This window comes from Nicotiana sylvestris, chromosome 6 (assembly GCF_000393655.2).
Source record: "Nicotiana sylvestris chromosome 6, ASM39365v2, whole genome shotgun sequence".
Lineage (NCBI taxonomy): Eukaryota > Viridiplantae > Streptophyta > Magnoliopsida > Solanales > Solanaceae > Nicotiana > Nicotiana sylvestris.
The window spans coordinates 15186722-15194497 of record NC_091062.1 but is presented as its reverse complement, the minus strand read 5'-3'; positions in this window follow the sequence as shown (position 1 = coordinate 15194497).

Here is a 7776-nt window from a genome sequence, read left to right as displayed (position 1 = left end):
AGTTGGGTTTTCACTGATATACTTGAAAAGCGAATTACTATTTTCGGAAAACTATGAAAAAGTTGAGCATTTTATCACTGAGTTACTTCTTTATTTGATTACTTTATGTTGTTATGAACTGTTGTTGGCTATTGGTGTTGGAGTTGACCTTTGTTCAAGCTCGTCACTACTTTTAACCTAAGGTTGGGTTTGTTACTTACTCAGTACATGGGGCCGGTTGTATTGATACTACACTTCTGCACATTGTGTGCAGATGTTAGTTGTTGTTGTTGGTGTGCTCGATAGTTGCCGGATTTGAAGAAGTACATGCGTTCCGGTTGTGGCTGCCTCTTGTTCATGGTAGTCTTAGATTTATCAAACTATGTTTATATACTTTTCAAACAAAGGATGTATTTACTTCATATCGGCTTTGTAAATTCTATTCTTAGAAGCTCATGATTTGTACTACCAGTCCTTGATATAAGATTCAGATAATTCCTTTGTTTAACCCACTTATTAATATTTCAGAAATTGGTTAGTTATTAGTTGACTTACCTAGCGGGTTGGGTTAGGTTCCATCACGACTAGTAACAAGGAAACTCTACTGATATACACATACATTTTAAAGGAATATTTACACAATCAGGTAATTCAAAAGATATCAACAGATTACTCTCCATAAAAAATATTTATTTATTTATTTTGGAAACAAAATAGCATATTATTTACTACAACAAATAAGAAGATAGTAATATGATAGTATAAAAAATCTATAATAAGCCGTGGTGAATATGACTAAACTCATCAATTGGCGCTCAGAACTTTGCCCTTATATATTATCTTTGGACATGCAACTTATTTTGTCGACTGTCAACTCCTCTCTCTCTTTATTTCTTTGCTTACCTCCCTCTCTCTCTTGTTCTTTGTTCTCGTCTATTTTCTCCAGGCTTTGGCTACTATATATCTTAGCCTTGAAGAATAAAGAGAGCAGAGACAGATATAGTTTCTTTTATATAGTTATAATTTCCAAGAAATCTTGTAGGAATGGCCACTAATGGGTAAAGTATCTGAGTCTCTTTTAATGTGAAAAACATACTCTTGTAGTTCTTTTTTTTTTTGTTGACAAAAAAGGGATATATATATTATAACTACGTAATAGAGTTTGTTACATCACTACCATAAGTAAATGACTTAAGGACACTGACATTGCCTAATTGGCAAGATTAATACAGGTACTAATAGGTAGAGTCTTAATAAAATAAACATAACCATCCCTATCTGTATCAAACTTATTTATAACGAAGGGGTGGCCTATCTAACACAACATGAGATTTTGGATTGTTGAGAGTATCCTTTGCCAGCTTGTGTGCAACTTGATTTTCATCTCTAAAGTTATGCTGGATTGGTTGGTCCTCCAGCTGGTGCATTAACCACCTATAAGAAGAAATAATTATGTGGTGAGATTGGTAATTTTCATGCAATGCTTTAATGACCTCAATTGAGTCAGTTTCTATTACTAATGGAGTAAGTCCCTTATTCAAGGCTAAGTTGAGACCCTCCTTGAGTACTTCTAACTCTGAGTGGAGGGCTGAAGATGCCGGACACTGGTGTTGAAATCCCAGAATCCAATGGTCGCTGCTCTCTCTTATGGTTCCTCCTAGTCCTGCCAAGTATTCTTTTTCTCAAAAGGCACCATCAATGTTTAGCTTAAGATAGCCATTGTGAGGTTTGTGCCACATAATGTTGATTGCATGGGTGTGAACACTCAAACTTTCATTTTTAGTGAAGAGTTTATATTCAGTGGCCAATTTGATAGAATTTCCGAGGGAGAATTTGTGAGAAGTGTTGTCTACATTGTTTTTATTTCTGTTAATCCAAATGTTCCAAATAAGAAAAAATGCATAAGTACCCCCTGACTTATACTCGGATTCCCATCTACACACTTTTTTTTTGCGGGAATCCTATTACCCCCCCTAAACTTATTTTAAATGGAATTATTTGCACCCTAAAACTAGACAACCAAACTCTTGGCAAGTTGTGAGCTACACGCGCCCCCACATGTATTTTTAGTACTTTTTTTATTCCTTTTCTTTTTCTTATCCTTTTTTCTTATTTCTTATTATTCTCATTTTTTTGGTTATTTCATTTTCTTTCTTTTTGTTTTGGTCACCGGCGGCATAAAATGGCGGTCGCCGGAATTTCACAAGCACCATTTTTTTCGGCGAATTTTTTTTTCCGGCGACAAATTTTTATCCCGATCTAAGTGTGTTTTGTTTTATATATATAAAAAATTTCTTGAAAGTATAATTTATAAGTGGGAGGAAGAACAAAAGAAATAAAAACGAATATAAGATGAGAAAACTTTTTCTAGTTAAAATTTTAATACATCATTTTTTTTTTCCGGTGTGGGAAGGTTTTCCGATGATGAATTTTTTCCCCCAAATCTGAGTGTATTTTGTTTTGCTTATGAATAGATCTTTTTGAGAGTTTAATTTGTGTGTGAAAAGAAAAAATGGAAGAAAATGGTTAGACAAAATCGCCGGTGAATGAATATCCGCCGGAATTAGAGAAGAAACGAAAAAAAGTAAAAGAAAAAAGACAAAGAAAAAGGAAAAGGAAAAGGAAAAGGAAAAAGAAGTCATAAAAAATGGTAAAAAAGAATAAAAATAATCTGAAAATCGTTTTTTCTTGTTTCTCACTCTCCTAAAGGAAAGTGAAATACACACACTTTGTCATGTCAGCGTTAAGGGTGCAAATAATTTTATTTAAAATAAGTTTAGGAGGGTAATAGAATTTCCGCAAAAAAAAAAGTGTGTAATTAGGAATCCGGACATAGATCAGGGAATACTTATGCATTTTTCCTTCCAAATAATAAAAGGGTATAGCTCTAACCATGTGAGGAAAGGAGATAACATTGGAGTATGGAGGTCTCTTATACCCTTGATAGGGGTCCTTTAGTTATAGAAAAGTCAGAGGTTAGATTTGTGTCTTTTTTTTCTTTGGTTTATTACTTAAAAGAAATTTGAAGGAGAGCATTCGCGTAACTGCGCGCTAAAGTTGTTATGTGACCAGGAGGTCATGGGTTCAAGCCGTGAAAATAGCCTCTTGCAAAAATGCAAAGTATAATGCTTAGCGGAAGTTTAGTGTATCGGGCAGCCCTATTATTTAGAGAAACTCGGAGGGGAGCCTTATAGAAACAATAAAGTTATTTCCGTATGACTTATAGGTTATGGGTTCGAGCCGTGAAAATAGCCTCTTGCAAAAATACAAGGTATAATACTGCATACAATAGACCTCATGTGGTTCGGCCTTTCCCCGGACCCGCGCATAACGGAGGCAGAACTATTACTCAGAGAAACTCGAAGGGGAGCCTTATAACAACAATAAAGTTATTTCCGTGTGACCTATAAGTCACGGGTTCGAGCCATGGAAATAGCCTCTTAAAAAAATACAAGGTATAATGATGCATACAACAAACCCCTATGGTCCGGCCCTTTCTTGGACCCGCACATAACGGAAGGCAACCCTATTACTTATAGAAACTCGAAGGGGAGCTTTATAGCAACAGTAAAGTTATTTCCGTGTGACCTATAGGTCACGGGTTCGAGCCGTGAAATCAATCACTAATGTTTGCATCAAGGTAGACTAGCTACATCATACCCCTTGGGGTGCGGCCCTTCCTCAGACCCTACGTAAATATGGGATGCTTCGTACACCGAAGTGTCCTTTTTTAATTAATTACTTGAGAAACTTCTTCTGTGTTTTAACAATATTTTATGCAATTTGGAATAGGGTTCTTATGTATATGACACAGACGGGAAGAAGTACCTTGATACTTTATCTGGTTTGTGGTGCAATCCCTTAGGTACGTTATATTCCTAGATTTTTCCTCTAAATATTTAGCATAGATACTGTCTTATGAGCCTTTTCTTTTGTTTTATGTCTCTATTTAGGCACATTATTGTTTTTATATTACCACGGTATAATGTTCATATCACTTGGTTTACTTTCATCTTCTTTTCTCTGTTGTTTATATTTAGGGTGTTGTTTGTTATTACCGAAAATATTTCCAGAAAATCCGAGAAGAAATTTGGGATTGTTACTTAAACAGCTGGCCAGATTTAATATTTACTAGCCGGTATACATAAATTATACACTTTTATACATATATTATACATGAATAATACATATATTATACATCCGATGACTATTTGGGTTAATTCTTCAAGAAATTTCGTCTTTAAATTGCAACTGTAACTATGCGCTTAGGCCTGAAACATAGTGTAACCGAGTATAAAAACATTTAACATATAGTGAACATAATATTTTCTTTATCTCGAGTATGGGTAACAAAATAATTAAAAGAAAACAGTTATCCACCCATATTATTCATTAAAAAATGGGTCAAATATGGATAAGAACCATATTATCCATTTAAAAAATAGATAATTAATGTGTTTAATTTTTACGTTAGCAAAGACTTAAATTGGGAGTCCTCAAATTTAAGAGACTAGGAATCTCCCTAAAGTGATCATATTCGAGAAGCTATGGACAATATGGATATCTATATTATCCACCGATTAATCCATTTTTTATCCGATTAATATGTGATGGGTCAGATATTTTATTCGTTTTTATTATGGTTTTGACCCGCCCTTATCCGACTCGACCTGACCGTTTGAGATGAGTAGAGGACTTTAATGGCGACTAGAGGAAGTCGCCACATATAATTCAGACTAAAAGTTAAATTTCGTAGCCCGCCAAAATGAAAATTTTGGTTGCCAGTATTAGCTGCGACCTAGTCGCCATTGAAAATGAATCACTGTATTTTAAAAAACTCTTAAAAATAAAGGTGAAATTATATGCGACCTAGACATATAATTCAAGACTAAAAGTGAAATTCCTAATCACCCAAATTCCTTCTCCATTTCAAACCTTCTGCCCAAATCCCTCTGTTTAGCTCTAAATCTGTAACTGAGCAGAGACCCGTTTGTAAAGCTAAGATTTTTCTCAGTCTCAATCAATACTTGTTGTCCTTAGACTGTTTTAAAGAAGCAAGTCTTGATTCCCATGAGTTAGAAAATTCTGAAACCCTTAAATGGCTATTTATAAAGGTGCAAAAAGTTTGAATTTTTCTCAAGATTTTTCCTTTAATATACCATTGAAGGCTGCTTCCCCAATCTCTTCATTCATCTCAGAGGTTTTCCAGTCTCTGTCATTGAAGCCAAAACCCTAATTTGTTGAGTTGTTCGATAATCTCTCATCCATTAAAGGATTAAACTTATGTTTGGTGTTTGATTGTTGAGTCCCACAATTGGGTGGGAAAATATAAATGGGTCTCCTTATATGGTCGGATAGTCCTTACCTTATGAGCTATTTTATCAGGTTAAGTTACCCCCAAAGTATATTTCATATCAATGGTATCAGAGCTCAGGTTCATCCCAATTTCCCGATGTTGAGTCACGTGCTGGAGTGTTTAGTCCCACATCGGGTGAGAAAGTATATATGGGTCTCCTTATATGGTCGGATAATCCTCTCTTCATGATCCGACATTGGGTTGGTCGGACAATATAAACGGGCATTTTGGTGTTTGAAGTTTTAATGGATTCACATTGAACTTGTTGAAAAAAGAATTACGAGCACGGCTTCCGTTGGACTCATCGGAACCTCGCTATCATTAATATCTTCAGCATTGTTGTCTTTGTCATGATCTACGAAGGTATCTATAAAGAGTTAGTAAGTCCATATGTTCTTTTCATTTTTTATATCGTGGAACTGTCTCTGTTTATGGGGTTTCTGTAAGTTCATCATTTTATGGGTTATCTTGTTGTTTTTTAAATTCTTTACTAAATATATATTGTATGATTTATTGGCCATTTGACACGTACCAAGCTAGTTAATTAGGAAAAAAGTACTGCTTAAAAAATGTTGCCACTTGAGAACGTAGGAATCCTAAAATTGAAGTCTACAAAAGTATTTCAGTACCGCTTCCTCAAAGTTGAAATTTGTCTGATTATAGATTCTTGGTTATTTTAAGCTATGTTGTTTGAATTCTTTGAAAATGTCTCCAAGTGCCTCTTTGATCCTCAAAAGTAGTGCATTTTTGGAGGATTCGTCACAGGTGTGGCAACATTTTGGAGAGTTCGCAAAATATAGGTTCTAAGAATACTCTGATCCTACTTGGTAGTAAAATCTTGATAGAGATCATGGATCCACATATTGAATACTGATCTGCTCTATGTCGCACACTCGCACTGTTTTGAATTCTCCTTTTAAACTGGAGAGTTCCTGAGAAGTACAACAAAAAACCCAGTTTGATCCCATAAATGGGGTCTGGGGAGGGTAGTGTGTACGCAGACCTTACCCCTACCTTATAGAGATAGATATGTTGTTTCCAATAGACCCTCGGCTCAAGGAACAATGAAGATAAAGCAACCAAGTAGCAAATAATATTAGCAACAATATAACATGATAACGGGCATGAATGCCACAACATGCATAATAAAGAACCATAAATAGGAAATTACAAAATAGTCCTAGTACTACTAGTCGTCCTAGGAGGAACACACTACCATCTGTCAACCTACAACCCTAATCCTCGACCTCCATACCTTCCTATCATGGGTCATATCCTCAGTAAGCTTTACCTGTCCCCAATACTTCTTAGGCCTACCCCTTCCCTTCCTCAGAATCGCCATGGATAACCTTTCACACCTCCTCACCGGAGCATCTATGTCTCTCCTCTTTACATGCCCGAACCATGTCAGTCGCGATTCCTACAACTTGTCCTCCACATATGTCACTCCTACCTTATCCCTAATAACTTAATTCCTAATCCTATCTTTCCTAGTATGCCCACACATCCATCTCAACATCCTCATTTCAGCTATTTTCATCTTTTGGACATGGGACTTCTAGACGGGCCAACACTCAGCTTCATACAACATAGTCGGTCTAACCACCACTCTATAGAACTTGCCCTTAAGTTCAGGTGGCACATTCGTATCACGCAAAACCCCGAGGCGAGCCTTCTTCTCATCCACCCCGCTCCAATACGATGAGTAACATCCTCATCAATCGCTCTGTTGCTTTGAATAATAGACCCAAAATACTTGAAACTATCTCTTTTTAGGGATGACCTGGGTACCAATCCTCACTTCCACTTCTTCTTCATGCACCCTATCACTGAACTTGCACTACAAGTACTTAGTTTTTGATCTACTCAACTTGAAATCTTTAAACTCCAGCGTTTGTCTCCAAACTTCCAACTTAGCATTAACTCCGCCTCGCGTCTCGTCAGTCAGGACTATGTCATCAGCAAATAGCATACACCATGACACCTCCCATGTATGTGACGCGTCGGGACATCTAACGCTAAGGAAAACAAAAAAAGGCTAAGAGTTGATCCTTGATGTAACCCCATCTCCACTGGGAATGATCTGAGTCTCCTCCTGCAGTCTCACCCGAGTCTTCGCTCCCTCGTACATGTCCTTAATCACCTTAATGTACGCCACCGGAACACGCTAGCCTTCATACATCTCCATAGGATCTCTTGCGGGACTTTATCATAGGCCTTCTCTAGGTCGATGAATACCAAATGCAAGTCTTTCTTCCTCTCCCTATACTTCTCCACCAATTTCCTCACAAGGTGAATGGCTTCTGTAGTAGACTGTCCCGGCATAAATCTGAACTGGTTCTCAAAAATAGTAACACTACGTCGCACCCTCATCTCCACCACCCAACCCCCAAACTTTCATAGTATGACTCAACAGCTTGATATCCTTATAGTTGTTACAA